The sequence below is a fragment of the Oncorhynchus mykiss genome, chromosome 14 (genome assembly GCF_057628025.1).
Source record: "Oncorhynchus mykiss isolate SJ-2025 chromosome 14, ASM5762802v1, whole genome shotgun sequence".
Lineage (NCBI taxonomy): Eukaryota > Metazoa > Chordata > Actinopteri > Salmoniformes > Salmonidae > Oncorhynchus > Oncorhynchus mykiss.
The window spans coordinates 24,892,420-24,902,455 of record NC_143035.1 but is presented as its reverse complement, the minus strand read 5'-3'; the positions used below and the strand labels follow the sequence as shown (position 1 = coordinate 24,902,455).

The 10,036-nt window shown below is 36.9% G+C and overlaps 1 non-coding gene across 1 annotated transcript; it reads right to left on the bottom strand.

Annotated features, from left to right (window-relative positions):
- Positions 1-1,289: 1,289 nt before the first annotated feature.
- On the bottom strand, positions 1,290-4,331 carry LOC110489028 (uncharacterized; the record flags this gene model as incomplete). Its single annotated transcript, XR_016486176.1, has 4 exons — positions 1,290-1,541; positions 1,678-1,730; positions 1,877-1,993; positions 4,055-4,331. It is a non-coding gene; the product is annotated as an uncharacterized LOC110489028 (transcript).
- Between the last annotated feature and the right edge of the window lie 5,705 nt (positions 4,332-10,036).

Here is a 10,036-nt window from a genome sequence, read left to right as displayed (position 1 = left end):
CCGTTCTTTATGCAGCTTCAAATGTCAAACCAAGTTGGAAGATGTTGCGTCTCCGTCTAATTTTCTTCCCACATGTTTTGCTAGTTGCAATCTGTTTTTTGTTGACTATAGTATAGTCTTCATATTCGAAAATAATAATTTGGGGTATCATCTTTCTAAGGGCTCCGACTGAATTCACCCACTGACATTCCTCTGCATTGCCACGCGCAAATATTTTTCAGCTGGCACAATTTGATTGGCTGCTGTCCGATTCAAACTGTAATCCGCTAAATAAAGAGTTGATGCGCTGCACACTTTTTTTAATAGCATCATTTTTTATATTTGGGCTTGGGGAGGGTATCAAGTCAGTTCAAGTCAAAGGGCTCAAGTCCAAGTTAAGTCATGAATCATTGGTGTTAAAGTCAAAGTCGAGTTGCAAATCATCATATTTGTGACTCGAGTCTGACTCGGGTCCAAGTCATGTGACTCGAGTCCACACCTCTGATTCCTGCGCCTGAATCTCTTCATTCCAACGTGACATAAACATGCTGTTGGAACTCAAGAAATACAGTAAAATGTAATTAACCTACATTATATACAATGTTTAAGAAGGTATGCTATCTTATTGTTTGTTTCATGGGTTACAGTAAATATCACAACAATTATACATTTGGGAAAAAGGATTAAAACAATCCAAATAGAACCATAATACAATTATACATTATTTCAAATAGAGAAAAATGACTTCAAATGGGGGCTGATCAACTCTAATTGTATTTGAAATACAGTTAAATTGCAACAAACTTTACTGTAGAAAAATAGTTAAGTAAGAAATCCTTGTTCGAGAACTGCTCATAGGTTCAATATTCAATAGCGGAAGGCAGCTTGATGTACAAGTACACCTCCTGGACAGGACACTTAACCCAATCCATCTCCTTTATACTGAGTGCCAAGCAGAGAGGCATTCGTTCCCATTTTTAGAGTAATTGGTATGACTCGACCGGGGATCAAACCCTCAACCTTCTAATCTCACGGTGGACAACAAGCACAAGGCCACTGAGTTGGCTCACAGTTAAACAGTATGTCTAAACAAAAGGCTGAGATGCAAGAGATATGATACAAGAGAAGAATATAGAATCAATAAGGAAGTCTAAAATAACAATACAATCACAGATTAAGATTAAAGACAAAGCAAAAAAGGTAGATTTTTCGGCATGATTTAAAGACCTCAATGGTTTCTGGCCCTCTACCTCACAGGACAAGCCATTCCATAACAGTGGTGCTCTGATAGAGAACACTCCTAGAAGAACAAGCTTATTCTATGATACATTATAGTGTATCAAATGTCATGACTGTCTGAATACATTATATACATCTTAACAAGAGTTTCTTGACCAAACTACATCCATTCCTCTGCACATAAACAATGTTCAGTCCCAGTCTGAACACCTGACATCAGAGTACACACTCTCCTGAGGTGTCTCTCTCTTCTTTCTTCCTCTTTTGGTTTTCCTCTCAGAGAAATTCAATGCAGCATAGTTCAACGTAACTCCATCTTGATCCTGTGATTCATCATCATGTTTTTTTATTAATAAATGTAGTCATAATAATAATACTTGTCAGGTAACTGGAGTATCTAGTATCATATTAAACATCTTCTACAAACAGGACAAAATTATAACAATTGCATTTATATACCTGATCACATTTGGTGGTTGTGTTGTCAAGTCCAATATGCTGTGCAACACTCACTGTTAACGTGAATAAAAACAGCATCAACATGACAAAAGTCAAGATTGGTAGAAGACAGAGGCACAATAGTTGGTGACAAGTATTAGGTATTCATCTTTAAATGTTTTAGGTGTTCATCTACAGTTTGTAATACCAAAGAACTCACCTTGATAATGTTCACAAATTGGCTTTGTATTTCTGGTGAAGACGAGGATAATGATTACAATCACACAGAAAACTGATGTCACTCCCAGTCCAATGACAACATGATCCAGAGATCTTCCTAAAAGGAAGAAAAAATGTAATAAATAGAAACAAATATATACCCTTATGTTAAAGTAAAACATTAGGAGATTTATACCACCCTTTATATTAAAATAAAATAGTAAGATAGATATATACCACCCTTTATATTAAAATAAAATAGTAAGAGATATATACCACCCTTTATATTAGACTAAAATAGTAAGATAAATACATACCACCCTTTATAATAGACTAAAATAGTAAGAGAGATATATAACAACCTTATATTAGACTAAAATAGTAAGAGATATATACCACCCTTTATATTAGACAAAAATAGTAAGATAAATACATACCACCCTTTATATTAAAATAAAATAGTAAGAGATATATACCACCCTTTATATTAAAATAAAATAGTAAGATAGATATATACCACCCTTTATAATAGACTAAAATAGTAAGAGAGATATATAACAACCTTATATTAGACTAAAATAGTAAGAGATATATACCACCCTTTATATTAAAATAAAATAGTAAGATAGATATATACCACCCTTTATAATAGACTAAAATAGTAAGCGAGATATATAACAACCTTATATTAGACTAAAATAGTAAGAGATATATACCACCCTTTATATTAGACTAAAATAGTAAGATAAATACATACCACCCTTTATATTAAAATAAAATAGTAAGAGATATATACCACCCTTTATATTAAAATAAAATAGTAAGATAGATATATACCACCCTTTATAATAGACTAAAATAGTAAGAGAGATATATAACAACCTTATATTAGACTAAAATAGTAAGAGATATATACCACCCTTTATATTAGACTAAAATAGTAAGATAAATACATACCACCCTTTATATTAAAATAAAATAGTAAGAGATATATACCACCCTTTATATTAAAATAAAATAGTAAGAGATATATACCACCCTTTATATTAAAATAAAATAGTAAGAGATATATACCACCCTTTATATTAATATAACATAGTAAGAAAGACATATACCAACCTTGTATAAAAAAATAAAATAGTAAGAGATATATATATACCAACCTTATATTAACATAAAGAGTAAGAGACATATACCACCCATATATTAAAATAAAATAGTAAGTGAGAAATATATAGCACCCTCAAAATTAGTCTCCTCCATATCGACTATGGCGTCATGAGGTCGTCTAGGCATAGAGCTCTGTAAATATTGTACATATTTTCCTTATTTTAAAGTGTTTTCTTGTTGTATTTTTTTAAATTAATGTTTTGGTTTTGAATATTCTGCTATTTTCTTATTAATTATTTTTCCTTTATTTAGCTATTTAGCAGTTAAGGAGAAATTCTTATTTACAATGACGGCCTACCAAAAGATAACAAGGACTGAAATCCGTGTCTGGAGATGGCAGAAGAGGATCAGGGACTGTTCCTAACCACTGTTGATGTGTGGTGGCATTTGCAGCACTTTTCAGCAGCCATGGCATCACCCAGGTGGTTGCTACATTTTTTGTAATGGAGAACCAGTACCGACAGAAAGGAGCGGCTTCTATGGAGGAACTGAATGCAGGAGAAGCAGGTGTGGTGCTCCGATGAAGAGCAACTGGCCTGTTTGTCAGACTGTCTATGTCTCTCTCTTTCTGTACCATCGATGCCCCCTCTGCTCAAACTATACTGCCTTTCCAATCCAAACTGACTCAACTCCCGTTCCATCCTCCGCAGCTAACTATAGACATTCAATCTCCATCCCAATCATCTCAATTTAAATCTGTTGTGTTGAATATTTGTTTGATTACAAGCTAAATAACGTATTATTATTATTATCATATTAAATACATTGATTGACTGAAGCCACATATTGAAGGAGATATTTGAATAAATAGCTTGTGTTTAAAGTTAAGTTTAGCTATCAATAGCTTGTATTTTGTTTTTAGCATTTTTTGAATATACAGTATATAACATTATTTTCTGGTCAATGATGAGAATATTGTCATAGCAAAATGTACTTCAACCCCTGTGCTATATGCACCACTTAAATAGTCCTACTTTCTACACTACAACTCATAATATTCATTACCTACCAATATTTAGGTTAGTTCCATTGCCAAACAGGATCTCCCCACATGTGGCAACAGCACAGTAGTAAGTCCCAGCATCAGAGAGACTGAGGTTGTTCTTGGAGAGGCTGTAGACACAGCTTTGTGTTGGAGAGGGAGTCTATGGGCTCTTCTTACACCCATCTCTCCTGTTCCCAGGGGTGTAAATGACTCCTGGATGAGATCCTCCTGATCTGGCTCTGAACCAGTACACACTGTGTTCTCCTTTTACAGGTCTCAGAGAGTACTGTACACCGTTGAGTCACAGAAACTTCTGGTTGGACTGGGTCAGACACTGGCTGTTGCTCTACAGTCTGGTAGTGTGACCTTTTCTGACTGACACCTAATTGGGGTTGTTTTCATGAAAGAAATATCAGTGTCGTGTGAATACACAATTATTGCAGTTTGGCTCTCTAGAATCATATGTATGCAGCACCCTCAGCATCTATAACTATGGATAACTTAAAAAACAAAACTGTTGTGATAAACATTGAGATAAGAGTCTCCTGGATGGACTGGGTCAGACTCTGGCTGCTGGTCCACTGTCTTGTAGTCAGACTTCTAACCATTTCGTAAATTAATCAGAACATAACGAGCAATTATCAGACTTTCAAATAGTATAAGATAAACATATTTGACTGCAATCTTTCCATAGGCTGAGAAATTACAAATGTACTTATCAAATATTTTGTTTAATTACTGAACAAATTATTGTCCAATTAACATAACTTGTACATTTATATTAAAATGATTTTACCTTTCAAAGACAGATATGTGCCATCTCTAAATTCCACAGTCATCTGTCTTCCAATTGCACAATAGTGGTTTCATCTTCTAGGATCATCTTCATGATAGTAAGGCAAAACATCATCTGATCCAATTTTACATTGAAGTGTGAATTATTAAATCCAGAGTGAAACACAGGCTCTGTAAAATATTGCAGCATTGATGCGAAATGTTGTGGAATACGTCCCACAGTTTGCTTGTACCAGTGCATTTGCTCATCGTTGAATTCCTCTTCTGGGAAAACACATAGCAGGGTTACAGGATCATCAAGGTGAACAGTGATCACTGGACTTAGCAGGTTAACATGGTCTACATCTAAATCAAATGGAAACAGAAACATAAGCATACTGTAGTTATCACACAGACAAGGACAAATGTTAAACAAGAGAAAACAGTAGTCTGTGAAAATCATTCCAGATGAAATACATTTATTTTTCTTTCTTCGTTTATTTGCTCTGACTCAAGTTATAATTTCTTTTTAGATGGTATGTGGGTTGGTTGAACGTTCTAAATGTCAATTTATCCTACCCTTCAAGAAGCTTGAATTGTATTGAATTGCACAGCACCACAACAAAACCATTTTTAATATTCTACCAGTGATGAAATTGTACTTACACACTGCACTGAGAATAATCACAGCAACTCCTAATCTGACCATCATGGTATAATTTGGGGAGGTGGTGTTTGTTTGGTCGGTGCTTAAATGACAACCAAAGATCAAATATTCAATCTTGAAAACATACCTCATTGGCTGGAACATAGTGTTCAATACTTCCTGTAAAATTGTCCAACCCGTGACCCATTTCTTCGGTAAACCTGACAAGCCTGTTATGTCATAAGGTCCCCACCGTAGCTTACATGTTACTATGTACTATGGTACTATACTATGGTGTCTCATATATAGTTTATTTTGATGTGCCTAATTGTCCTATCCACATTACTTTTTGTTGTATGGATACATTTGTATAGATTACGTCATGTGTTTTGGTGATGCCTGTACCATTTTTGACCGTGATTGTTTTTAGTGTCTCAAATGTGGTCTCAATGTGGTTTAAAAATATCTGTATTTTGTATAATTGTATCATTGTGGTTTAAAACTTAAATACATTTGTCGAACTAACTATATCAATGAATTTCTTATTTTTTCTGTCTGTCTGCACAGTACATTTGCTGTATATTTCCAGCCTTTTAACTTGTCCTGTTTCATTGAATTGTTTTTGTCATGAAAACATCTGACTGAAAATGCACTTGTTTCCCTTGTAGGTGTTTTAACTACAACACTGTGAAGTCCTATATCGAAGTGGTCTGGGATCATTTAAGGTAGACTGGGTTGATTACCTGAAAGCTCTCAAGTGTCAGGCTAAACAGGCAGTAACCAGTGGACCGCTCAGAAACCCAACGTCTTAAAGGATACAAGCATGTACAAGCACTGCGCTACACCCACAACAACATCTGTTAAATATGTGTTTGTGACATTTGATTTGGTTTGATAATTATTTTTTACAACCAAATGTCTATTTTTGATGTAAATGGCATGTTATAGAAGGGTCCAGACACCTTTTTGTCATTTCACATTTTTAGAAACTTACCCCAAATGGCAAATCACTTCCTCATTATCGTGTAGTACGGAGGCCCTGAAAAAACATGAACAAAGGTTCCAAAAACACCCAAATATGTCATTTTAGAAACGTCAAAGCTCTCAGTATAGGGATGCAGGTCTTAAGATGTTGACCACATGAGAATGTGTAATTACGAACTTTATCCACAATGTTAAATTCCCTTTTGTGTGACTCAGACATTTCCCCTAACCAGCTGTTCCAGTGTCCATGTAACCAGATGCCACAAGTAGCTGCCAAAATAAAGGAAACACCAACCAAGTGTCTTAATAGGGCATTGGGCTTTCAACACACAATACAAGATGGCGTAGCAGTCGGATGTGTGTTTGTCTTATCCCGTGAAAATAGTCTGTTTTTCGATTTTTCGTACAATTGAAGTCAGAAGTTTACAGACATTTAGGTTGGAGTCAATTAAACTCGTTTTTCAACCACTCCACAAATTTCTTGTTAACAAACTATAGTTTTGGCAAGTCGGTTAGGATATCTACTTTTTGCATGACACAAGTAATTTTTCCAACAATTGTTTACAGACAGATTACATACACTAAGTTGACTGTGCCTTTAAACAGCTTGGAAAATTCCTGAAAATTATGTCATGCTTTTTGAAGATTCTGATAGGATAATTGACATCCTTTGAGTCAATTGGAGGTGTACTGTTTAAAGGCACAGTCAACTTAGTATATGTTAACTTCTGACCCGCTTGAATTATGATACAGTGAATTATAAGTGAAATAGTCTGTAAACAATTGTTGGAAAAAGGAATTGTGTAATGCACAATGTAAATGTCTTAATCAACTTGCCAAAACTATAATTTGTTAACAAGAAATGTATGGTGTGGTTGAAAAACAAGTTTTAATGACTCCAACCTAAGTGAATGTAAACTTCCGAATTGAACTGTATATACATCAAATATGAATATCATGGTGGACACCTAAGCCTTTGTACGCCTTTGTATGCCCTGATACATTTAGTGCTCAAATCTCTGACAACTGAACAATGAGGTGAACACAAGGAATAGTGTTTTGTAATTTGTTATAAGCTGTTTTTAATTAAGGACACGTAAATGTGGCTCATATGGCCAACATCCCTCATTTATTGATGACGCTGGCTGTGCCAGGTTGGATCTGAATGCATATGGATGTCCATTAAATATCTCATATGGCATATTGTTTTTATGAAGATTGTCAAATATTCACATGAACATCTGTCACTAATTGGATGGAAACCTAGCTAAAGACACCCTAAAGACTCTTGCAAGTGGGCTAGTCTAGTGTCACTTTGATTATGCCTGCACATCATGGTTCACCAGCAGCCACAAACACCTAAGGATTATGCTTCCAGCCAAACAAACGTGTAAGAATTGTACCTGAACTCCCCCCTCATCTGGAGGTGGAGCATTTTTTGTCTCTATCTCTGTAATGTGTCTGTTTCTATGTATTTGTAGATGTATTTACATATTTACATACAAAATAGGGACCACAATGGAAATAGGTCACCGACTTTATTGTGCAATACACAAAAAAAAAATGTATTTTCTTTACTGACAAATAAGGTCAATCAATCAATCCAAATGTGCAGCAGACCAATTGATGTCACGCCCTGACCTTAGATATCTCTGTTTTCTATATATTTTGGTTAGGTCAGGGTGTGACAAGGGTGGGTCCGCTAGTGTTGTATGTCTAGTGTTGTATGTCTAGGGTTATGTATGTCTAGTGTTTTAAGTCTAGGGTTATGTATGTCTAGGGTTATGTATGTCTAGTGTTGTATGTCTAGGGTTATGTATGTCTAGGGTTTTGTATGTCTAGGGTTTTGTATGTCTAGGGCTGTTTTGTTTCGGTGAGTTTCAGTTGATTAAAAATATGTGAAACGCTATTCACGATGAGCATTTGTCTCATCCTCTTTGCGACGATCGTGACAATTGATGAATGGAAAGAGACTGAAACAAAACACCAAAAAGTTGAATGACATTAGGAGATTGTTAAGCAAAGCCTTCAATACTTGGTGAGTCTACAAGGTAGGGAGGGATGTATTTTCTGTTTGTCGAGGTTGCCATAGTCTAGTTATTGTGGTGTTGAAACTGAAAACAATGATAATGAAGTGCCCGAAGTCAGTAAGCTTTGTTTATTGGTTGTGTGGTGCATTGGCACATAAACTTGTCGGTGGAACATCCATTGCATATATTTTATATAATTATAAATACAGCATCAAAATGTAGAAAATCTGATTCCCTCTAGCTGATCATTGTTTGCAGCTGGCTCTGATCGTAGTGTAATGAAACAGGCAGGGAGAGTGAGCACATCTGCAGTGGTCGGTGAACCCTCAACCTTCGGGCCCATAGCCCTGCGTGGCATCGACTGTGCCACAAAAGCAAGCTAAAGTGGCAAAGTCAATATCCACATTTAGAAACACAATTTCTAATAATAATGAATGGCTAAATTCCTAGACCCTAGTTCTGGACTAAAACTATTCTTAATGGAGATTGTGAAAAGCATTCTAAATGGAGATGGCCTGATCTGTCTCTGGGAAAGCAGTCGCTTATCATGTATTTCTAATATGTAGTTCATTAAACTAATCTGAAATGTTAAAGGAAACATGGTGCATATGGATAAAAACGGTGGACATGTTTCACCTCAAACACAATTGAAGGTGTTACAGAAAAAAATATTTACTGAAAAATATTTTCCCATTTAAGTTGATTGTTTCTTGTAAATGCATTGCATTATCACTTTATAACATAGGCAATAGTTGTATTTTAATTGGCACGGTTATAAAATGTGTTTTTGCAGATGTGACAAAATGCAATGATGTTCGGTATCAAACTCAAGTTCGTCCTGGGGACCCAGTGACTCTATACTTGTTACGCTCGTCGAAATGATCGGACCAAGGTGCAGCGTGTAGGCGTACATTTTGTCTTTATTAAAAATTAACACCTAAAAACAACAAAAGGAAAACGAACGTAACGTTCGGTAGGTTACACCGAGCTGAACAAAAACAACATCCCACAAAACTAAGGTGGCAAAACAGGCTACCTAAGTATGATTACCAATCAGAGACAACGAAAGACAGCTGTCCGTGATTGAGAACCATACCCGGCCAAAACATAGGAATAAAAAACATAGTGTTTCCCACCCGAGTCACACCCTGACCAACCAAACATGGAGAAAAAAAGATCTCTACAGTCAGGGCGTGACAGACCCCGATCCACCTCTGGCTCCCCCCACTTTGGTGGCATCTCTGGTGCGGGGACCCTCGTCGCCAACCCCGGACTGGGGACCCTCTCCACGCGGGCCCTGGACTGGGGACCCTCGCTGCGGGCCCCGGACTGGGGACCCTCGCTGCGGGCCCCGGACTGGGGACCCTCGCTGCGGGTCCCGGGCTGGGGACCCTTGCTGCAGGCCCCGGACTGGTGACCCCCGTTGCGGGCCCCTGACTGGAGGCCGTCGCTGGAGCCTCCAGACTGGAGACTGTCGCTGCAGGCTCCGGACTGGAGACCGTCGCTGCAGGCTCCGGACTGACCCGTGGAGCAGGCACAAGATGAACTGGGCTGTGGGGGGAGCACTGGAGA